General features: G+C 33.3%; 1 pseudogene; it reads left to right on the top strand.

Annotated features, from left to right (window-relative positions):
• The first annotated feature begins 274 nt into the window (after positions 1 to 274).
• On the top strand, positions 275 to 21,806 carry LOC149168120 (uncharacterized; annotated as a pseudogene).
• The last annotated feature ends 3,645 nt before the right edge of the window (positions 21,807 to 25,451 follow it).

The raw sequence follows: 25,451 nt of genomic DNA, 5'->3' as shown, positions 1-25,451 counted from the left end.
CTTTTCAGGCTTACAGGTGACTGAGCAGTTAGAGGCTTTCCTTCTCAAACAATTTTCTCAGCGATGCGCGATTAGCGCTAGGCGCTAATCGCGCATCGGAAACTGCCTCCGTTCTTTGATCCGGGCTTCTTTGATGCGTTTTTCGCCTTTTGTGCCTCTTCATCTTTATCAGGTATAAAGCTTCAAAATTTGTAAAAATAATGACCTCGTGAGCTCTTGACCTTGAGCATTAAACTGCCTGTTGATATTAGCATCGTTCAATACTCATTTAACCATGGCTGTATATGAAAGATCTGTAATGGATGGTTCATCAGCATTCTGTGAATCTGTGGTTCTGTTGGATGCGGTATTTGTTTATGAGGGCGTCTTTTCTCTGTCTTTGAACATTGGAGCTTTACCCTTTTTCCTCATAGCTTCCTGCACATTGCTTTGTGTAACTTTTGTTTTTCGTTCCTGCAGTTTACAAGTGAGGGGAGAGTAATGATAATAAATAACGATAGGAAAGCTTTAAATGCTACGGATATGCAAAAACACGCCACCTGACATGAACTGGCTCTTCAAACAACACAAAACCATATTTTATTAACAATTGGCATATAATAAATTAATTATCATTAAAGCGTGTAACCAGTTCTTAGTTTATGGAAAACTTTTTCTTGAATACTGAGCCAGGAAAATCTGTGATAGAATGTTTCTGCGATCTGTATCGCAGTATCGCATTTCATTGTATCGTATTACTGCAATTTCGTCGTGCTGTGCAATTGCAAGGTTGCTTGATCACGCTATCGCAAGATCATGGATCGCAGTATCGCAAGATCACAGATCGCTTAATCGTTAAATCGTTATGTGTCTTTCATGCAATTTTGCGAGATGTGATATGTGATATCGTATATCGGCATTTTTTTAAGTTTTCTAACATGAGCTTTTCTTAACGCATGTGATGCGATGGAGTTCGCGTCATGATCTCGCATTTTACGATTTTGACTCACAAGAAAATACCCTATCATTCTTTGCGCGATGCGATGTTTCTTAAGGAGTAACATATATGAGCACTAATTATTTTTTGAATTTTTTGACTAAGGGTCCCCACTTACATAGTCTTATTGCTAATACTAAATAAGGAAGGGGGTTGTTGGTGGCCACAACAGGTAGTTAGGAACTACCCCATGAAATATTTCTGAATGGTAGCATATATACCTTCCTCCCTGTGTCAAGACCATTATCATAGCATACCCACTTACATATATCTCCACTTTGAAGGGATGCTACAATTTTGGTAATTCCAGAACTGGTGCTTGACTGATCTTCTTATTTAGCTTCTCAAAGGCGCCCCGCTTACCCTTTCCCCATTATAAACGATTTCCACTTTCTAATATGGAGTGGAGTGATGTTTCTACCACTGAAAATGAGGCTATGAATTTCCTCAAGTACCGGGTTTTCCCAATGAAACTACTAACTTCAAAAAAAATAGTAGGAACTGGACATTTCATGATGGCCTCCATCTTGGAAGGATCTATTTTTATCTCTCTTCCACCAATCACATAACCTAGATGCACTAAATATTATTGTGCAAACCCACACTTCTTGAGATTTTCTAGTAGTTGGTGCTTCTTTAGTGTCTCTAGCACATGTGTCAAATGTGAGATGTCCTCCACATAGGTAGCATTGTGTATCAATATATAATATAAATAGACAATAAAAAATGAATCTATGAAAGGGTGCAATATATCATTCATTAGCCTCGTAAACATAGATGGTGGATTGCATAGGCCAAATGGCATGACTAACCACTCATAAAAACCTTGCTTGGTTTTGAAGGTAGTCTTCCAGGTATCTTCTTCTCTAACTTGAAGCTATTGATATCTAGACTTTAAATCTAGCTTGGTGAATTATTTCACTTGCTACGACTGATCCAGTAGAAAATCTATTATGGACATGGGTTACCTATTATTAAGTATGATTTTATTCAACACCCTATAATCTATACACATTTTCTAAGTCCCATCCTTCTTTGGAAAAATTTTGATGAGTGACCCACATGGTGATGTACATGGTTGAATGACACCGTGTTCCAGTAGTTGTTGCAAGTGTTTCTTCACCTCACTTTTTCTTATAACAGAATGCCTGTACAACCCAATGTTTGGAAATGGGGAGTGTGAAAATAGTTGGATCTCATGCTCCACTTCCATTTTGGGTGGTAGCCCTTTAGGCTCCTAAAACACATCCCTATATGCCTATAGAAAATCTTCTAATTGTTTTGTTTGGTTCTTAGTACACCCTTCTAGGGATTCCTTTGCTCTTACTGACTCTTTTATAAACCGATTTTCTGTTAAAAATAGAAAAACATACTTCTTTCTAGAACTGATCAATTTCTTAGCTTGGTTGGCACTTACTAATGAAATTTTCGACTTTCTTTTATGTGTGTTGATGGTGAATGATTTTCCATCCTTGACAAGGTGGTATTGATTGGCTCTCTACATGAATATTGCATCTTGCGTGTACATGTAGAGACTTCCAAACACCACTCCACATACATCAAGGGGAATTACATCTAGTTCTACTTCATCAATAAATTGAGCACTGATAAAAAATCTAATTTTACATTGTTTGGTTACCTTTATTTCTACATCCTAATTTACCCAGCCCAATTGATATGGGCCTAGATGATTACAAACTTCCAATCCCGATTCGTTGACCAACTCTATTGCAGTGAGATTCACGTGCAATATTGAATCAAACAAAGCATCAATCCTAGTCTTTTTAACCTATATCTTTATATAGAATATCTTGGTATGTTTGTTTTTTTCCTTTTGTTTAAGGCTACTTAGATTCACCTCCTTTTGAATTGATGTATAGATGATATTCTCATCCATGTTTGAGCTACTTTCAACCTTGTTTCTTAAATCAGTGGCCATGAGATTCTTCTTCTTATTATCTTTCTTTCTTTCTTCAGGTTAAGATCTGGATTCAACTTCTAGCACTTCTCCTCTATATGATCGTCAATGTTATAATGGTTGTACTGTTTGTTGGGATCTTTTCATTGGTGTTTTCTTGTTTTCATCTTTTTATCTTTTCCCCCTTTCCACTTCTTCCCCCCCTCCTTAGAAATGTCCCAATGCTCCTTTTTCTTCGATCCACTTGATTTCCCTTTCTTCAGACCTATGTTATATAGGCATTGTGCCTGTACACAAGCCTCATCCACCAATTTAGGATTGAAAAACATAACTTTCTTCCATAAATGGTTGTGTAGACCCTTCGTATACTTGAGGAGTGCATGTGGGTTCTTTGGGGAGATATCTAGTACTATGGCCATCTTTCTAAATTTTGTGGTGTGCTCTTGTACACTCTTCCCCTACTTCTTCTTGAAGTAATGCCACTAAATCGATTGGCCCTCTACATGCTCAATGGGGTAAAATTGTGAATTTATGAGGGTTTTAAAGTCCTCCAACTTAGTCACTGGAGGACCTCCCTCCAAATTCAAGGTCTCCTTGTGCCTTTCCCACCAGGTCAAGGCATGGCCCTCTAATGTTATTTGTGCAAATGAAATATCTTTTTCTTCCTCGATATGATGAACACTAAAATAAAATTTTAATTACTACAACCAATAATTTAGCTTAAGATCATTGATATCATCTTGGTAGAACTTGATATCAACATTCACTTAAATTTTGAATAGGGATATTGAAAGGTTCACAACACTCTATCCAGGTTGATCTTTCTTCAGCTCATTCTTTGTTTCTTTCTGAACTCCTAATCTCCCCTCTGATTCGACCTTTGCATTAGAACCCCAATATTCTTTGGATAGCCTAAGATGATTAGTCAGAGCTAATATGATGATATTCACATTATCTATAACTTATGATTTCAACCATGAAAATCTCTCCTCTGCAAGGTCACAAAGGTTATTCAAAAATTTGTTGGCCATTATTAGGGTTTTATGAATTTTGGATTAGCTAATCTAGATCCCCTACAAATATCCACAATATACCCAATAAAAACTACTCTGATACCAATATTATTATTAAATTATATTAGATATTCCCACTAGAGAGTTCATCACAACATATATGATAAAATTATGCTTAAAAATTGAAATCTACACCATGAGGATTTATTTCTCTTTAGATTTTTGGATATGTAAATTATTGTTTATTGTGTATACATGCAAATTATAGTTATCCAAGAAATAGAGAATAGAGAAATTAAAATTCACAAACCATGATTGGCACAAGATATAACCTAGGAAACCCTTTTGGGAAAAAACGTAGTTGGAAGGTGAGGCTACTTTGCTATCTTTCTTTGAATAGAAAATGGATGCAAGGAAAAAAAGTAATGCTTGTGTCCCATGGGCTACTACAGTGGAAAAATCATCTTTGTGTGCTCTCTCCCTATCCCTCTTGGATACTCTACTCATATATGGAACAAAATGCACTCGAAAATAATGGAACTTCTTTTCCTCCTAGTGGCTCAATTATAAAACAACCTGATAGCCTACTAGTGGTTAAGTTTGACTCCTTCAACCCTTAAATGTTACAATATTGAAACTTATATAGTATTATTTAGCATGATAACGTGGCTAGCCCCTTTTCCGCTAATAACAGGGGTTGATGTGGCACCCTCTCATATTATGGTGGTCAATTTTGATAAGTTAATTTTCGAGAGGTGTAACTTTCTCATACGAGCTCTGATTGAGGTGATTCTTGTGCTATTAGAAAGGTATTGATGTATAAATTATGGAATGAAGGTCCAAAATATGTTTGGGACTAAAAAAAGTGTTCATTTAAGGCCTCAAAATGGATCCTAAATCTTTTGACCTAAAATTTTCCAAATTGGGACAACTAGTAAAAATGGTCTCGGGAGCTAATTCCTCCACTTTTTCTATTATGAAAGGATTGAGATGGATGAAAAAAAATATAATGATCTTATTCAGATCATAATTTTATGTTAAAAAATCAAGATCACGATAGATATGTTATGGAGACTACAACTTAGTTGAGGACTTTGAGAGAAATGGAAAAAAAAATTATAGTTTTCATGCTTTTAAAGAAGAATGAGAATTTGGAATTAGAATTGAATCTAGATATAGTGGTCTATTTGGTTGCTCATATTTTTTTTTTCTAAACCTCCCCAAATAGGTAACTTAACTGCCAACCCCACCCTCGCCCCCCGCCCCTCCTTCACTACTAGTCCAATTTGTAAAATGTCTTTGTATGACTCTTTGGGACTAAAGGTTACGAAAATGGTGGTCCAAGGTTCTTCCTTCTTGAAGTTAGAGTAATTTAAGGATGTTTCTTCCTCTAGGGATCTCTCAAGCATGGAAAATCATAAAAAGGAGTCTATTAACCATCTCTACAAGACATAGGGCACCATTTATGGACTTGAATTCTACTTTTTCCTTTGTATGGAATGCAATATAAGGTTTTGTTAATTTTGGGTCATGTCATTAAATAGTGTGCCTAGCATGCCTATCAGTTTAGGCATTAGTTATATATCTATAAAATTTTTTGGAACAAATCCTTGGTAATTTTGATATTAGGTTGCATCCATCTCTCTATATGTTTTTATTACAATGTCAATTAACCAGGCCATGACTTTTTCCAATGCAATGGTATCCACTAATTTTTTTTTTTACTAGCGGAATTGGCGACTAAGTTGGTCTTGTACTCGCATGGCATGGGGTCAATTTAAAATGTTGCAACTATAAACTCTAAGCGCATACATATTCCCCTTTCGCACACATAGGTGAATAGGGGGGATTTGAACACTCGAACTCCTGACACATAATACTTCATTTACATGGTCATCACTAATTGAGTTTCCTTTGGGGGCTATGCAATGATGGTCGCTATTATTTTAAAACATTATGGAATTAAGACTTATTTCCTTGAATAGGTTTTCACATGAATCGTGTTGTATTGTTTACCTTCCAATGGTAGGTTTATATAACATAGATCCACTTGTAAGGTGGGGATTAACACGCGACAAGGGAAAATACTCTTTCTTTTCCAACCCCAAATAATCTAATGAGTGAAAATTAATTAACACATATAATAAGCCCTTATTGTCTAAAATGGGTCAATCAATTATACAAGAGAGAGGATATTAACTAAGTCTAACCACAATATCAATATGTCCTAACTCAATTAATGTACATGCAACCCAACTTACCCATCATATTAAGAACTCTCTACTGACATAGGCTGAAAATTCTCTTTATTAGTAATAATTACAACTCCCCATAAATATCAAGACTAGTGTCTATCATGCCAATGATGTTTCTTACTTCTTTTCCTTGTCAATCATCCTTCACAAATAATAAAATCCAATAACTCACAAAAATATTAAAACTAATTAGACACTGAAAATAAACTCTACAATTTTATAACTTAAACAACTTATTGACATAATAATATATATTACATAAATTAAACATGAACATCATTAATTTATTATAACAAAAATATATAATCCATAAAATAATTATCACCACATAAACGCATTTTAAATTTACACTTAAAAACCTTAAAATAAAAATATTTTTTTATTCTCTTAACCTATCTATAACATCACATAATTAAATATACTCAATTTATCTAACTCAAAAATATAATATAGGTCCTAGCTATAAAAACCTTCTTAAAAAAATAAAATCCCTAAATAAGAATACATCTTGATTATCTCAACATATCCATAACATCACATAATTAAATATACTCAATATAACACATGGACTAATTACATCCTTTATCCATGATAAGCTTATGACATTCCAATGTCTCACAAGAAAATGTTCAACCTAACACATTTTACTTTATATAACCCTTTCTCAATCATATGAAAATCCCTTAAGTCACTTTACAACTCAATCATTTTTAATTCTAAAATTATTAAAACATTCATTTTCTATATTATTATATTAAAAACCAAGTCAAACTTAAACACTTAAACACTCAATAAAAAAACTCTTTCCACAAAACTAAAACTTGGTCACATGTGAAATAGCATTATTTTCCATGTTTTTAAAAGTTACTTTCCTTTTCAATTTTACTATTCATTGAATTTATGTTTCATCATTTTTCAAAACACTAAATTTATTTATACATTAAAAAACACAATCTCATTAAAATTTATATTATCCCATTAAAAAATAAAAAATAAAATAAAATATTAAATTACTCTTTTTATTAAATAAAATCCTAAATTTATTTATACATTAAAAAACACAATCTCATTAAAATTTATATTATCCAATTAAAAAAATAAAAAATAAAATAAAATATTAAATTACTCTTTTTATTAAATAAAATCCTACCCTACTTATCCGTTAGTGTCTTATATACCATAGGATTTTTTTCTTGCTCTATGGAATAACCATAATCAGTAAAGCTTTAACGAAGGAGTATATATCATTCCAAATACAAAAATAAAAAGTAAGTAGAGATAGTTTAGCTATTTAAGTATGTAGATAATATGGTTATTTAGTTAAACAAAATCTTTAATTTAAGATGGGATATTATAAAATAGGTATAATAACTTAAATTTTATGTTAATAAATTTGTTAAGTGTTGGATTGTGTGTGAGATGAAACTTATATGCACACACATTGTATAATGTGGTGTATTAATTAATATTTTAACTCATAATTGTGGATATGGGTAGAATTATGGCTATGGTGTGTGATGAAGGGATGTTTTTAATATTTTAGTAATATTTTTTTAAATGTAATTGGAATTATTTTATAATTTATTTTTATTTATTTTTTAAAGATTTTCTATTTGGATTTTAGTTTGACCATATTTTTAAAACTGATTTTCCAATACGTTCAAATAGAGGTGTATGTTTATAATATATTAATTCAAGGGTTCAAGAGTGTGTAATGGTGGTGGGGTTAGATGTAAAGTTGAAGGGATTCTTGTTTTTTGTTTTGTTTTTTTGGGAAGGAATATGGGGTAGTGGTTTGTCAACTTTATTTTTCTTAGTAGGTGTGATTGAATATTTCTTGGTGTGAAATTGATAGTGTTGTTAATCTAATTAAGGTGTTTCACTTTAATGATGGTTACATTGGGATTAATTTTTTTTAATAATTTGTTAAGTTTGAGAGTGGAAGGATGCAAACCTGAATAAGTTTTAGGTTTTAAAATAGAAATGCTAATGACACATGGGTACACTAGCCATTATCTATATGTGAGACGATGGAAATTAAATGGGTACTTAAATGTCATTAGATACATATGAAAGGTAATAAAGTTGTAATCTCCTTTATTGTAGACCAAGTGCAAACGCCAAAAATGAAATAAAGATGGTGAAGTATCTTTCTTGATGTAAACCTTGCAAGTTGAGTGTGTTACCTTCATTCAAATGGTCAACAATATAAATCATATTGATACCATAAGATTCCTAATGGCTAGGATATATTTTTTTAAATACGAAAAAAAAGATAATTCAACAAATATGAATATTAGATTTATAAATCAAAATTTAACCAACAATGAAGTAAAATAAATCACATAAATAACTAAACATTCTCTCCAACAATATATTGTATTTAAAAAATCCATTTATTACTAACCCTTTTTATTATTATATAAAATATAATTTAAAATATCTTTAACAGAAAAATTATATAAACATAAACAATTAATTGGTACTTAACCATATTTATGATATTTTTGTTTGCTAATTATATTACATATATTTTTATGCTCAATAATATAATTATTATATTTTTTAGAGTAAAATATATATGGTTTTTGAATAAAATAAATATATTTAAATAAAAAACAATATTTTTGTTTGCTAATTATATTACATATATTTTTATGCTCAATAATATAATTATTATATTTTTTATAGTAAAATATATATGGTTTTTAAATAAAATAAATATATTTAAATAAAAAACAAAATTCATATATATAGGGTTTTAACATACCATCAAAACAATTACTTTATTTTTTATATTTTATTTTTAAATAATATTCCAAAAGATATAGGGAACTTTATTAGGTCCATAAATGAATCTTTATGTTTTTTAAGTAATAATATCTTGTGATTGCTATTAATATCTATTGGTTAATTTTCATACATACATTTTAGCCAATTTCTTAAGCAACTTTTATATTTTGATACTCTTTTAAAAAAATTTAAATGTTTAATTAGGTATAATATTCTAAGTCTTATGGTTAAAAAAAAAACAATTTTTATCCTTAACCAAAGTTTTAAATTGATCTCCTATTACCCAGAATTTTTAAGAGTTTACAATTTAAAAACAAAATTAGGTATGCACATACAATATCAAATAAAATTTTAATTTTAATGAACTAATGCTAATTCTCAATTAACATTAGTTCCTTAACATGTTATTGAAATTTTATAACTGGATACATAGTATTGCACTTAAAATTACTCACTTGTTTGGCAACTTAGTTACGATAGGCTTTCCCATTGTTTTGTGAAAAAAAAAGTAGTAAGAATAATTATTATCGATTAGTATTTGATAATATAGTTTAATTCGTTATTATGATTTAAAGGCTCTTACACTATAAATCATTTGCATGCGGTATATAAAGGGAAAACTTTTGCTCCTTTTTAATTCTTAAATCATTAACTTATTTTATTTAAAAATATAGAATTATTGTTTAACATTTATTATAATAATTTTTTCTTTCTAGATTCAACCTAGGATAGGCCAAGCCCTATTGTTGGATGGAAGAAAGATATATCCAAATAAATGTATATATTAACATAGATATTTTACCCTAGAAATGTAAACTCGGAAAACTAAAAATATTTTTTAGTATATTATTATTTACATTATTACAATACAATATATATATTCATGAAACCCATTAAACACCAATCCATTTACCTTGGATTAGAATTGTTGGGTTCCCATTTTTCACTACTCTCAGTGCCTTATTTACCCTTTTTACCACTCATACCCTACACTCCTAATTGCATATTACCTGTCTTATCATACACTTTCACTCCTTTGAACCCCAACCCTTAAACACACATATTGAGGTAAAAGTTGTGTATTTTATCAATTCTTAAGTCTCTAATGAATTAGTTGAGTTTTGAGTTTTTTGATAATGATGAATTGTTATCCTAGTTCACATACCAATAGCTCGCTTTTGATACCCGAACATGTTTAACATATTTGCGCCCTTCTAGAAGAAATTCCACCACATGGGTTTTGAAGGAAAACAAATTAATATAGTTATAGGTTGACTAGATTGTACACAAGTCATCCATGTGAAGCTTGGACTCCAAAACAATGTTGTAGACCAAAGTTTCCAAAAAGTTTGAGCACAATTTTCAAGGTGAAGGAAAATCTAAAAAAATTAGCATATACGATTTTTTTCCCAATGTGGAAAATTGGTTACTACTCATGGATTTTTCCAAAATACTAAACGGTTTGAGAGATATCATTGACTTTTTTTAACACCAATCTACCAAAAATATACATATTTTCAAAGATTAGTAAACAATGCCTGGAGTAGTAAGAAAAATTTGGTCATGGAGTATCCCTAAAATTATTTTTTCTCGGCTAAGAGGTTACCTTTCTTGGTCGTAAGGAAATGGATTGGCCCAAGACCTAGAGGCATCTAGCAGGAGTGAAATTTCCCCCCCTTACGGGCCACCAGTGGGTAATTCTAGGTGGCGGGGTTTTTCTTGAATAACAGTGATGAGTCAACCTGCATCTGCAAATATCAGCCAATGATGGTTGTCTCCACTCTTGGTTTGAGAACCGAGTTATGATAGGTTTTCCTACTATTTTGTGAAATAAAAGTAGTAAGAATACTTATTATCGATTGGTGTTTGGTAATATAGTATAATTCACTATTATTTAAAGAAAATTACATTATAAATCATTTGCATGTGGTAATATAAGGGGCAAACTTTCACTCCTTTTTAATTTTTAAGTCATTAACTTATTTTATTCAAAAATATAAAATTATTGTTTAACATTTATTATTATAATTTTTCATTCTAGATTCAACCTAGGTTAGGCAAAGCTCTAACATTGGATGGAATAATGATATATCCAAATAAATGTACATATTAACATAGATGCTTTATCCTAGCAACGTAAATTGGGAAAACTAAAAATATTTTTCAATATATTCTTCTTTACAATATTACAATACAATATATATATAGCCACGAAATTCATTAACCAACAATCCATTTACCTTGAATTAGAATTGTTGGGTCCCCATTTTGTCACCACTCTAAATGTCTTATTTCATCTTTTTACCACTCATACCCTACACTTGTAATTGCATATTACCTTTCTTATCATACACGTTCACTCCTTTGAACCCCAACCCTTTGACACACATATTGAATTAAAAGTTGCTTATTTTATCAATTCCTAAGTCTCTAATTAACTCATTGAGTTTTAAATTCATTTTACTAATGTTGAATTGTTTAGCCGAGTTCTTGTACCAACAGTTCAAACTTGAGCATGTTTAGCATATTTTCATCCTTCTAGAAGAAATTCCACCACATGGATTTTGAAGGCAGAGGAATTAATATAATTCTAGCTTAATTAGATTGCACTCAAATCATATGTGTGAAGCTCCAACTCCAAAACAATGTTTTAAGCTAAAGTTTCCAGAAAGTCAACTTCAAGCACAATTTTCAAGGTGTTGAAGGAAAATATAAAAAATTTAGAATATGGGTTTTGTTCTCAGTGTGGTAAATTGGTTACTACACATGGTGTTTTCCAAAATACTAAATAGTTTGAGAGATATCATTGGTTTTTTTAACATCAATCTGGCCAAAATGCACAAATTCGCCTAGAATTGTTAACAATGCCTAGATGTGAGGAAAGCATCATATCAATTGTCTAAACTACAAGAGGAGTGAATCTTAGATACTTTCAAAACATGGAAACATTTTTTATGATATACTTGTATATATGGGAGGCAAATGACCCAATTTTACCTTGGGTGTTATCATTTGTTGATTTGTTTTATCTCATAGTTAGGAAAATATAAGACTAGGGGATTAAGTCTAATCCACCCCAATGCTCCTTTCATAGAACTACTTAGGCAGATAATAAGAGTTGGGGTTTTGATAATTCATTCTATAAAAAACTTGGGAAATTCTTGTTGATTAGGAGGTTTATTGTATAAACAAACTTATATTTTCCTTCTTTTAAACAAAGTTGATTTTCCTTCAATGAATGTTGCTTAATTCTTGATATTTTGTGCATTACTTCATTCTAATATAATTTCCCTTGGAAGCATTGATCATGTTGGGAAGGACCCCTCAATCCTGGGTAATGATCTAACTCTTTACTTTTCTAGTTTAAGTTAATTAGATTATCTTTATTGCCATTTCATTGTTTTATGTTTTAATGCCTTGCCTTTAATTTCAACATTTAATTTTGAGATACTATCCACTAGAGCTAGAATCCCTTTTTCCTTTAAATCTAACATGTTATTGAATGCATCAAACACCACTTTATAGAGTGAAGGAATGAGTTTTTAAGTTTTGGTAGGGGATATAAGACAGGGACTGGAAAACAATGTTTAGTTTCAGTGTGTTTATTTGCATTCAGTCTTTTCTTACATGAACATGTTATTTAATAGTTAAATTTATCAATAGTTGCTGACAGCAGATTAAGATAGATTAGGAACTTAATATTGTATAAAATTTTCTTACATCTCTAGGTCTATGAATCTGGTTCGATAATTAAATCTTTGAAATATAAACATATATTTTTCCCAATATTTTCGGCATTGTTGTGGAGGAAATGCTAAAAATAGGTTAGAGCAGTAGTAGTTTAGTTATTTTCTTATTTCTTCCAAGACTTCTGACTTGGGGGAGGAGAAATAGTAAGACACAAAGACACCCTTGTTTCAAAATATTTGAAAAGGGTTCTAGCTTGTTGCATTCACTTTAGTGGGTTTCTCCAAAGCCTTGTCGTGTTGGTTTAGTGCATTTTTATGGAATTATGATTTCTTTTAAGTTGATTCACGGAAAGGAAGAAGCTAACTCATGATAAATAGATAACTAGTGACAACAAGCCTTAGTAGCATGAGAGAATCCAAGTACATGAAAACTCTTTCTTTGAAACTATTTTCCTTTAGCATGCTTCATTTATTTATTTAAGAAAAAAATAATTTGGGTGTTGTAAGAACACCCCACGTACTAATTTATGTGATAAACATGGATTAACAACCAGAAAAGTAGTGTTAAAGAATGTTCAAGGATCCTTTGGGTGAAGAAAAATGATACTCCAATAATTTTCTAAAATTCTAGTAGCAATTGGTGTCTTTGCCTCTTAGGAAGAGCAAATTATTACCACCATCAAGGGCATACCTGAAGTCCAAGAAGTGATAGAATAACAAAAGACCCATCAGGCATATCTACAAGAAGACCCATAAGCCTTCTATAATCACCCTTTCCAATTTGTCGAGTGTTAGCAATCAGTAGTTTTCTGAGGTTGCAAAAGAAAATCACCGAGGTAACCACAAACCAACTTTGGAAGCTGGGATCTAGCCCTACCAGCTTCACAAAGGGCTCTCTCTGTAAGATTTAACTTTGTTGGATTGAATATTATGCTAGTTATGAAGTTTGGGGTTTGATTTTTATTTGAAAGTTTGGTTGATAACTAGATTACCATTGGGATATGGAGTTTGTTACATAAAATACAAATTGGCAGTAGTGTCTACAGATAGATCTCACAGGGCAGAGTAGCCAAACTGTTTGGATTCTTTAAGGTCTATGAAATGGAGACGAAAGAACAGATTTAAGGTTCACTTTAAATATAGAGCATTGTTACCTAAATTTTATATTTAAATATCAGAGGAAAACATTGAAATTATTCGTAGCTGGGTAAAGAGTGTAGATTTAAACAAATTTTGCCCTTTATTTATCTATTGAATAATTCAGATTTGGAAAACAAATATGTGCTATAAACAGAGAAATATAAACACATAAGACATATAGATGCACTTCACCAACAACTTGACACAAGAATCCTGTGAAAGAGCTTCTGTATTACTGGTAATACACTGATGCTTTAGAAAATATACAATAATGTTCTTCGTACAAAAACCAACCTCTCTTACTTCAAATGACGAAGTATTTATAAAAATTCTAAACTAGAATATCTTGACAAAATATCAAGATTTGTTACAAATATCTCAAACTCTATTACACAAATAGAACTGAAATATAGGAAATTCAAGACTAATGAATCTACTTGGCACTATCTTTATGGATTTATGGTGACAAATAAGAGAAATTCGAATTTGATAACAACTCTTATTTGATGAGGTGGCCTCTAAGTCACTAACTGTCTTTGAGATTTTTCCTCCCGAAATTCTGAAAAATAGGGTCTTGTAATCCCTTTGTATATCCCAAACCATGATAGCTGTTAGAACACTGAGAGAGGTTTCTGTAAATGATGATGTTGGAAACAAAAACCTCTTTCATTTTTTGAAAATTCATTTCCACTTGCTCGGAAATCACATTTAAAAACACTGAATGAAAATAGGAAAATTTGGGAAAATATACCTGCAAAGCTTCATCCAAATATCCTAAACCATAATAGTTGTTACAAAAATGAGAGAGGTTTTTGTGCATGAGGATCTCAGCAACAAAAACCTCTTTCCGAGTTTGAAAATTAATTCTCATTTGTTTGTAAACCATATTTGAAATTATTGTGCTATATAGGGGAAAACACATAGTTTTAACTAATCATGAAACGAACATATGACGTGGATGTGGGAGGTGACATGGAGGTGGGGGATGATGTGGAGGCACATGGTTGGAGGAAAGGAAGTGGGATCTGTATGGGTGATGTGGAGAAATGACGTGCAAGTGACTAGGGACATGAGTCCAAGTGGTAGGCAGTGAGTGGTGCGGGAGTGTGAAAGAGGTCAAATGTTAATTACATAATGGACATGGCCAGGTGTCAGGATAGGAGTGGAGGGGAGCATGCGAGAAGAGCTAGCGGGAAAGGGGGAGAAGGTTGGTGGATTTCAGAGGGGGGTAGGAGCGGTTAATGGTATGCAAGAGGGGGGGGTTCGAAATCACGAGGGAAGGACACGTAGTGACTGGGAAAACTATTTTTCAGACCACCCTCCCACCTCGCCATTAAAGAGAATCATAGTAGGGGGGAGTCCAAAAAGGCGCTAGAGCTGTTCGATGAAAAAGGAGATGTGATCGGGAGCAATGAAAATTTGTGCTATTTAACCACATACGACAAATCTCCATTTGTCGTTTTCAACTCTACACTAAAATCAAAGCTATAGTACCAAGGCCTTATTACAATTCATTTAATCACATTTAAATGATGTGATTAATTTAATCTAAACATACTTAATTATCCTCTAATGCTGCATTTTGACTTGCAAGCATAGTTTTTTAATTTTTCTTAAGGTTTTGACCTTTTTTTTTGGAAATAATTTACAACATGGAATATTATTTACAACATTTCAAACATAATAATGATCAGCTATAATCAAACGATCCTATAAAAATTATAGGACCCTAACATAGGCTCCAGCTGGGGATGGCACTCTCCTTGTGAGGTTTCAAGAACACTGTAGACTAGTAGCCTGATCCATTGGGCCGATCCCAAATCTGCAACCTGCTCTGTCATAAAAACCTTTGTGACTGAAAATCTTCAAACTAGAATCAAAACCATTCTATACACTAAAAATTGTACTGCTATCTGAAACTGAAACTGGAAAGAATGCTTGAAAAAATGCTCAGGGGATTGAGCTTATTTTCACACTTCTACCTACTCTATACTACTGGAAATCATGCTGAATCAAATAATACAAAAATGAAAATGAAGCCAGTCAAGTAGCTTCTGATAGAAGTGGACTGCTTGATTACTTGTTAGTACAATCAAAAGGACAACTTGATTTTTTGTCCATAAAATCAAAGCTGTAGAGTGCAATGACAACTACTATTAGATCTGGTCATGAAAACATGATTGAACACTTGAGTTGAAAAGAACCTCCATGTAGTTTTCTATAGGATCAATAAAGGCATGATTAATTAGTTTACCTTGCAGGCCTTGATTGACCAATTGAGCATGGAATATTTCATCAGTTGTATTCTAAAGGTTAAACCTTGATTCCAACTGTTCAGTTTCAGCCTTATGTTAAAAAACAAAGCTCTCATCAATCTGCAAATCAAAAGTCAATACAATCTCCTCTTGTTTTGGAGAAGGAAGATTTTCTAAGAATTGTTTAGGATCTCGGAAATTATATGACTGAATCTAAAAATCCAAAAGTTCTATACCCTTCTTAAATTTTCAGCAATTAACTCAAGAAAACAAATTTTACCTTCACAAGATTTTTTTCCTCTTTTCAAACATTGAAACACAGCCATTGAAAAAGCTTCATTAATTTGAAAATCTATTAATGTATCCCTAAATTCTTTTAAAACTTCACCATATCTAGGGTTTACCACATACCCTGTCATGTTGTTTAGCAAGAAATATGATCAATAAGAAATAGAGTCCCCATGAGTTTTCTGCAATTCTAGGTTCTTTAACAGTGGAGTCACCCTGAAAACTTTGAAGCTCTAGATGCTTGAGCATGGAGTCGCTAGGTGAATGATACAACCTTCTTGTGTCTGATCATTGTTCACGATCAGTAAACAGATCTGGAACTTCATATTCTTTTATGAGGAATCTAAAATGTTCATCCCCAGTATGGATGCCAGAATGTTAGCACTCAGTAATTTTCTGAGGTTGCAGAAGAAAATCACCAAGGTAACTACAAACCAACTTTGGAAGTTGGGATCTAGCCCTACCAGCTTCACAGAGGGCTCTCTCTATAAGATTTAACTTTTTTGAATTGAATATTAGGCTAGTGATGAAGTTTAGGGTTTGATTTATATTTGAATGGTTGGTTGATAACTATATTACCATTGGGATATGGAGTTTGTTACATAAAATATAGATTGACAGCAGTGTCTACAGATAGATCTCACAGGGAAGGGCAACCAAACTAACTAGATTCTTTAAGGTCTGTGAAATGGAGAAGCAAGAACAAATTTAAGGTTCGCTTTAAATCTAGAGTATTGTTACATGAATTCTATATTTAAAGATCAGAGGAAAACATTGAAATTATTCGTAGTCGGGTGCAGAGTGTAGATTTCAACAAATTCTTCCCTTTATTTATCTATTGAATAATTCATATTTGGAAAACAAATATTTTCTATAAACAGAGAAATATAAACACATAAGATAGATAGATGCACTTCACCAACAACTTGACACAAGAATCCAGTGAAAGAGTTTCTATATTATTGGTAATCTTTTGATGCTTCATAAAATATACAATAGTGTTCTTCGTACAAAAACCAACATCTCTTACTTCAAATGATGAAGTATTTATAAAAATTCTAAACTAAAATATCTTGAAAAAATATCAAGATTTGTTACAAATATCTCAAATTGTATTACACAAATAGAATTGAAATATAGGACATTCAAAACTAATGAATCTACTTGGCACTATCTTTATGGATTTCTGGTGACAAAGAAGAGAAATTCGAATTTGATAGCAACTCTTATTTGATGAGGTGGCATCCAAGTCACTAACTGTCTTTGAGCTTTTTCCTCCCGAAATTATGAAAAATAGGGTCCTGTAATCCCTTTTTATGTCCCAAACCATAATAGATGTTAGAAAACTGAGAGAGGTTTTTGTAAATTAGGATGTCTTAAACAAAAGCCTCTTTGCGTTTTGAAAATTCAGTTCCACCGGCTCGAAACCCGGATTTGAAAACACTGGCTGAAAACATGAAAATTCAGGAAAATATACCTACAAAGCTTCATCCGAATATCTCAAACAATAATAGTTGTTACAAAATGGAGAAAGGTTTCTATTCATGAAAATGTTAGCAACAAAAACCTCTTTGCGATTTTGAAAATTCATTCTTACTTGTTTCTAAACCATGTTTGAAATTATTGTTCTGTACAGGGAAAATAACATAGTTTTAACTGATCATGAAACGAACATATGACATGGAGGCGGGAGGTGACATGGAGGTGGGGGATGATGTGGAGGCACATGGTTGAAGGATAGGAAGTGGGGTCCGCAAGGGTGATGTGGAGAAATGACGTGGAGGTGAATGGGGACAACTGTCCAAGTGGCAGGTAGTGAGTGGTGCGGGAGTGATAGCGAGGTCAAATGTTAATTATGTAACAAACATGGCCAAGTGTCGGGATAGGAGTGGAGGGGAGCATACGGGAAGAACTAGCAAGAAAGGGGGAGAAGGTTGGTGGATTTCAAAGGGGGGTAGGATCAATTAACGGTATGTGGGGGGGTCCAAAATCATGAGGGAAGGAGATGTAGTGGTGGGGAAAACTGCTTTTCAGAACACCCCCCCGCCCCTCTCCGTTAAAGAGAATCATAGCGGGGATCCAGAAAGGCGCTGGATCCGTCTTATGAAAAAGGAGATGTGATCGGGAGCAGGGAAAATGTGCGCTATTTAACCACATATGATAAATCTCCATTTGTGGTTTTCAAATGTACACTGAAATGAAAGCTATAGGACCAAGGCCTTATTACAATTCATTTAATCACATTTAAATGATGTGATTAATTTAATATAAACATAGTTAATTATCCTCTAATGCTGCATTTTGACTTGCAAGCATATTTTTTTATTTTTCTTAAGGTTTTGACCTTTTCTTTTGGAAATAATTTACAACATGGAATATTATTTACAACATTTCAAACATAATAATGATCAGCTATAATCAAACGATCCTATAAAAACCATAGGACCCTAACAACGAGGAGACTAAAGAATCATGAAACGAATCTAATGGGAAGCATCCAATAGAACCAAATCGAGGAGTTCTCAACATGCGTAACATCATATCTCTCATGCACTCAAGATACCAACCATCCGACAACAAAATATTTGTATGGAATGGTAGAGGAGGACATACAGAGCGGTCCAAATAAGCAAGTAGACTAGGAACACCATGCCTACCAAATGAATATTAGATCCAAACACCACTCTCTTCTTCAACAAATATTCCCATCATATCATCTGAAGTAGTTGGTCTCTCATGCTCCTATATACATTGAATCGTATTTCTCAAACCTGAGTATGAGTATATTTTTAATTATGTTACACACACGGATTCACTAAAAGTACTCCTATACTTCAAGGGGAATGTTCTTTCTCAAGTAGGATAGTTTACTATAATGAATAAATGAATTAAATATTAAAGATAAAAATATTTTTAGTCATAAAAATTCGGAAATTGGTGCAACTAGACATGGATTATTCTTGAAAACCAGACCTCTTAGTAGGAAAGATTCTTAATAAGCTATGTAAGTTCATGTTGGTTCTAATGCTTCTTCAAAATATTTTTGGTTTTATGCTCAATTTGGTTGATGTGGGATTCCTTAAGGCCCACCTTCCAACATATCTTGTCCTATCAACTCCAACGCATTATCTAGGACCAAGATTAGATATCCTTTTTGAGTGCCTTGGATTTTGCATACATAAATGGTAAACTTCCTCGCTAACAACAAGGGAAGCTCTTGATTTGAAAATCCTACAAGTGAATTGACTTCAACACATCCATTTGTACATGTTTGAATACACTCTTGCATCTTGACACTCATTAACATCAATCGTGAGTTGTGTCGCATTGGTTAATGAAATCCATCAATGGTTGGTAATCCAATTATTTCTTTCTATATACGACCTCAACAAAATTCATTCGCAGGTAGAATTGCGGTAAATATGTGGGCTTATGATGAATACTTCTTGGTTTGTGATTATAACATTAGTTTGTATTAGCATACCAAGAAAAACAAAATAGTGGATCTAACTTGCAACATCAACTTACAATCTCTCGGTTTTAGATTGATTTCAACGTTTCTAGAATCTTCAAGCATGTATACAACAATTCAGGAAAATAGCAATGAGGAAAACAACAACAAAAAAATTATCAGCATTCCCTTCATTACCACAAACTTCCCTAACCACAACATGGGTTTCAAATATTTCTTCCTTTGTACAATTTATATTTGATCTTCGCATGTTTAGATCAACAGTCATCTCAATGAGTACTAGCAGCTAAATAATTTTGAGGTTAGATGCTTTTAATTAATTTTATTTATTAGGGATAAGGGACAATTATTAGAAACTTCCCATGTGCTTGTTATTTCTTACTTGATTTCATTCACTACCCATTATTATTCTATACCATGACTATCATATAAATCTTTCTTATCCATCTTTCCATTGTCTCCCAAATTCCTCATATTTTGAATTCCATGAAGAAATCTCAGTTCAAGGTCACAAGGTTTGGATGGCGTAATGTAAATGGCAATGACAATGCCTTCAACAGTGCTAGAGGAAATGCTAGTGGAGACAGTGAATCCTTTTTTTTATTCATATTGAAAATTTTGGTTTGATCACAATGGTAGAATAGTGTCTAGCAACCCAGTGGATAAATTTTCTTCTAATTTCAATTCAAGTCCTAATATAAAGTAATGAAATACATACAAACTACAAGTAGGGGATAGACTGTATTTCTCTTGAATTCAGTGTTGATTAGAACAATTTACATAATTGTTTTGATTAAGTATTCCTTATAAAGCTTGATGATTTGTTGAAATTTGCTTAAGGAATATCATGACATGGAGGGCAACCGAAGAAGACTCAAAGGGAGAATACTAGGTGAAAGTAGAGAATAAAACAACTGCCTAAGAAGAGGAATTTTGGTTGAGGTGGACTTATTCACCTAGTCAAGCTCATTCACTAGTTGTATTCCTTTACCTAATTAATATGGAATTCTTCACTATGTGAAATCCTGGTTTTTCTCCTTCACCAGTAGAATTCCAGTTTATCTCCTTTACCTAGGAAAGAGGGATTCCTTTCCCAAGTGGAATAAAAAAAATTCTCCTTCATTAGGTGAAAACAATCACTTCTCTATAAAAATATTGTCTCTTTTCACCACTAACTGATTAATTGACAATTGCAGGAATATTAGATAAATTAAACTCAAGTTGGGGTCGACTAACTGAATAACTTAGTGGATGAAAAGGAGGGAAAGTAAAGAAAATAAACAATGGAGGAAATATTGAAACAGATTTGAGGATTAAGATTGGATTTTTGTTTTACAATTGGAGTCCTTCATGTCACTTTTCTCCTAGTTATCTTCACTATAGGACTCTTAAGGTGCAAGAAAGAAAATACTATTTTGTTGGTAGGATTAAGTGGTGCAGGAAAGACTATACTTTTCTATCAGTTGTTGGATGGTTTGACACACCAAGGGAATATGATGTCAATGGAACAAAATGAAGATTCTTTTTTACTGCATTCAGAATCTTCAAAGAAGGGAAATACAAATCCAGTTCATGTAGTGAATGTGTTGGGTCATTAAAAATTTAGAACTAAGTTGAATGAGTTTTTATCTCAGGTTGTTGGGATTTTGTTCGTTGTTGACGATTTGGACCTTTTTCCAAACAATTGAGCAATAGTGATATGTTAATACAGGAAGTTGTAGTGAATAAGAAAATCTCAATGATTATAGTCTGCAACAAGGTGGACAAAGTCACAACCCACTCCATGGATTTTATAAGGAAGTAGTTGGAAAAGGTAATAGACAAGTTGTGTGCATAAATAACATCTATATAAGATGTAGATATTTCCAATGAAGTTACACTAGGTGTCAGGGAAAACCTTTCACTTTCACATAGTGCATCAAAAACGTTACTAGCATTGAAGCATCTGCCATTTTAGGAAAAATATCTGAGGTTGAGCACTTTATCAAAGAAAAGGTAAAAAATTAATTGTTGTATCCTTATGGAATTGTTTGTACCAGGGGGAGATTTTTCCTTTGCAAGAAAATCTCCATGCTTTCTATAGTTCTCACTTAGTGATGCATGTAAAGTTTCAGAATGGACAAGCTTGTCTCAAGCAAGTTTAAGCCACCTTTCATCTAATTTTTTCACTATTGAGAGAACTACCAATCTAGGTCATGTTCATCTGTTCCAATATATGAAAATTCTTCAAATGAGCCTAAATTTGAAGATTCATTTTGTAGTGATTACTAGTAGATATTGTGAGGTATTGAAAATTATTGTGAGGTCATTGATTATTCCATTATTTTAGAGTGCATGTTGCTCTTCACACCAATCCTTATTATGGAAATATGTCACACGAGGGATTGGTGTTATATTTCATAAGTTTGTTTTTAATGGGTCCAACCATCATAGTTAATGTCCTTTGTAGAAAAAGACGATACATTCCTCCATTAGTAACAAAGAAACTTGCAAAAGTGTTAAAGAATGTGTATGAGATGACCGTGTTAATGATTACAGGGATAATGATATAGTTTTCTAGAGTGGAAATGATTATTGATGTCATGATGTAATACAGGACTATGGAGCTAGAGGTATCAACTATGTTACAAGTGGCCTAATTCCAGGTGGGATGCACAATCTTGTGTTTAATTTTAAGGAATTGTCTGGGAAAAGGGTATGTTTTTAAAAAGAATAGATAAGCCTAGAATTGTTTTGCACACACATGAAAGTGTTGAGATGTTATAAAGCCTTATCATTTTGTATAAAGCTTCTTAGATTGGAAAAAATCAAAGTGAAGTATTGATTTAATGAGAAACATGGCAACACGACAATTTAGTGAGAATTGCAGGGTTTCCGAGGATGAGTTTCTTTTGCATGAGAACATGCAAATACATTGATGTGGGGTAGATGTTGGGATTCTTTTTGTCACCTTTCTCAATACTTTATTTGATATTTTTACCACTCATACCCTACACTCATAACCACATATTATTTGTATTATCATACACTTTCACTCCTTTGAACTCAAAACCCTTCAACACACACATTAAGGTAAAATTTTCTTCTTTTATCAAAGCTGGAGTCTTTAATTAATTAATTGAGTTTTACGTTCATTTTTCTATAATGAATCGTTTAGTCTAGTTCTTGTACCAACAGTTCACTTTTAGTAACCGAGAATGTTTAGAATATTTTCACCCTTCTAGAAGAAATTCCACCACATGAGTTTTGAAAGCAGAGGTATTAAAATAATTCTAGCATGATTAGATCACACCTAGCTTGCACGTGAGAAGCTCCAACTCCAAAACAACATTACAGGTCAACGTTTCTAGACAGTTAACATTGGGCACAATTTTCAAGGCAATGTGGGAAAATATGAAAATTTTGGAACATGTGTTTTTTCTTGAGTATGGGAAATTATTTAAATCACGAGATGTTTTCCAAAATACTAAATGGTTTGAGAAATATCTTTAGTTCTTTAACACGAATCTTCCCAAAATGCACAAATTCACCCAAATTTGTAAATAGTGCACATATTTGAGGAAAATATCAGATCAGTTGTCTAAACATTAAGAGGAATGAATATCAACTACTTTCAAAGCATGGAATTTTATTTATATATATATATACTGGTATTATGGGAGGAAAAGTACCCGATTTTGCCTTGGGAGTTATCATTTGTTGATTTTTTTATCTCATAGTTAGGAAAATATGAGATTGGAGGATTGGTGATCCAGGTGGATATTGGTGGCCACCCACCTATTCCACTTGGACCCCCACCATTTTTTATTTTAGTTTTTTAGTTTCCTTATTTGTAGCGCAATTTACTATTTTTGGCATTTTTTCAGGTCCTAAACTTCCGGAGCCGTTTTGAGGCCCTAAACAACATTTTTTTGGGAAAATCGAGAGTAACAAGGGTTGTGGCCCAGTGTTGCTCACTCAAAAGTTGCAGTCCTTGGATAGATATTTCTAACAAGGTATTTTGCGCGTCAAATGGAGATCGTTTGCCAAAGTTATGACCCTGGGAAGTTGATGTACCAATTTACCCAAATGGGGCCCATAGTTTGGCACTTCATCTCCTAGGGTTAGGTTTTTGGATGTTTAGGGTTTTCCATTGTCTCTCAATAATAAATAGGCCTTGGAGCCTCATTGTAACACAGTTCAGAGGCATGTAGCTGCCACATCTCTTCTCAGAGATAAGTTACCATCGCCTGAGCTAGTCTTATTTAAATTCTGTTTGTAAGCATATTTCAGTATTTGATATTAATGAAATGAAGTGTTATTTCTACTGCATCTTTGTATTTATGGTTATAACTGTAATTTGTTGAGTTCCAGTTTAAATTTGGATCAGTGGTATCAAAATGGTCTGCTCTTTCTCTATTTTTATTTGCATGTCCCCAACGAGGTCGGGATGTAAGGAGTTAGGGCTTGAACTGCTTGAACCTTTGCAACACCAACCTTGCAAATCCCGACGACCTCCCATGGCAGATGAAAAGAAAGACGAGGGGGCAGGAGATCCTATCAAAATATTGCTCGAAGAAGCCCTCGAGCGACAAAGGAATGCGATGATGGACAACTTTGCCTAGATCTTTCAGCGGCTACCCAAGGGTGACGCATCTACTTCTGGAAGCTACTCTGGAAGCGCTGCACCCTTTAAGGTACAAGTTAACTTTGACATTCCCATATTTGAGGGTTAGATAGATGCAGATGTTGTAGATAAATGGTTAAATCTACTAGAAGGATATTTTTCCATTCATGATTTTTCCAGTTGGGAAAAGATCACTTTTGCACTTCTCAAAGCAGCCCCCCACGTCAAGGACTGGTGGGAAACCTACTGTGAGCATAAGGATGAAAGTACAAACTCACTATTTTCAACCACACCCACTTGGAACTCATTCTAGGATGCCATCAAGGAGTAGTACTACCCTGTCGGGAGCTATGATGATAAATACATAAAGTGAACAACGTTGCGACAGGGAAGAGACCAAGATGTGCTAAAGTTTACAAATTTTTTTCATACCCTTCGCAAAAAGTTGGGTATCAAGGATTCTAAGAATCATTTGGTTCTCAAGTACCGCAACTGCCTACACAGGTACATCCAGGATGAGATGGAGTTCCTGGACATCTCCTCGCTTGGCACGACATACCGATATGCCGTTAAGATTGAGCAAAAGTTTAAATAGAAGATGCGAGACTTTGGATTTGCGAATTCGAAGCAAGGGAAAGGTGCCCCCAAACCGAAGAACAAAGGACAAAGCCAAGGCGAGGCAGCCCAGGACAAACCACCAAAGCCAAAAGCAAAGAACAACACCGTAAAGCCGAAGAAGGACACGGGAAAGTGGTGTGAGTTCCATAAGAGCTCCTCTCATAACACAAGTGGGTGTCGGGCCAAGCAGTCACTGGTGGCCAACTAAAGGCTTCAGAATTAGATGCATGTTCCGACTTTGAGTCAAAACTCGACAAGGGAAATGACAAAGGGAAGCAAATTATCGATGTAGAGCCTAATGCCATGGTTGCCACCATGGAGATCCAGAAGGATGAACTTGAAGATCCAGAGGAGAAGGAGTGCCTCTTCCACTCCCAGATGTGGGTAAAGAGTTCCCCGCTATAGTTCATTGTCGACAGCGGGAGCCA

Source organism: Pinus tabuliformis, chromosome 4_2 (genome assembly GCF_031772625.1).
Source record: "Pinus tabuliformis cultivar Carrire ecotype Pingquan chromosome 4_2, CPIR1, whole genome shotgun sequence".
Taxonomy (NCBI): Eukaryota; Viridiplantae; Streptophyta; class Pinopsida; order Pinales; family Pinaceae; genus Pinus; species Pinus tabuliformis.
Note: the sequence above shows the minus strand (reverse complement) of the source record. Positions and strands in the feature narration are given on the sequence as shown.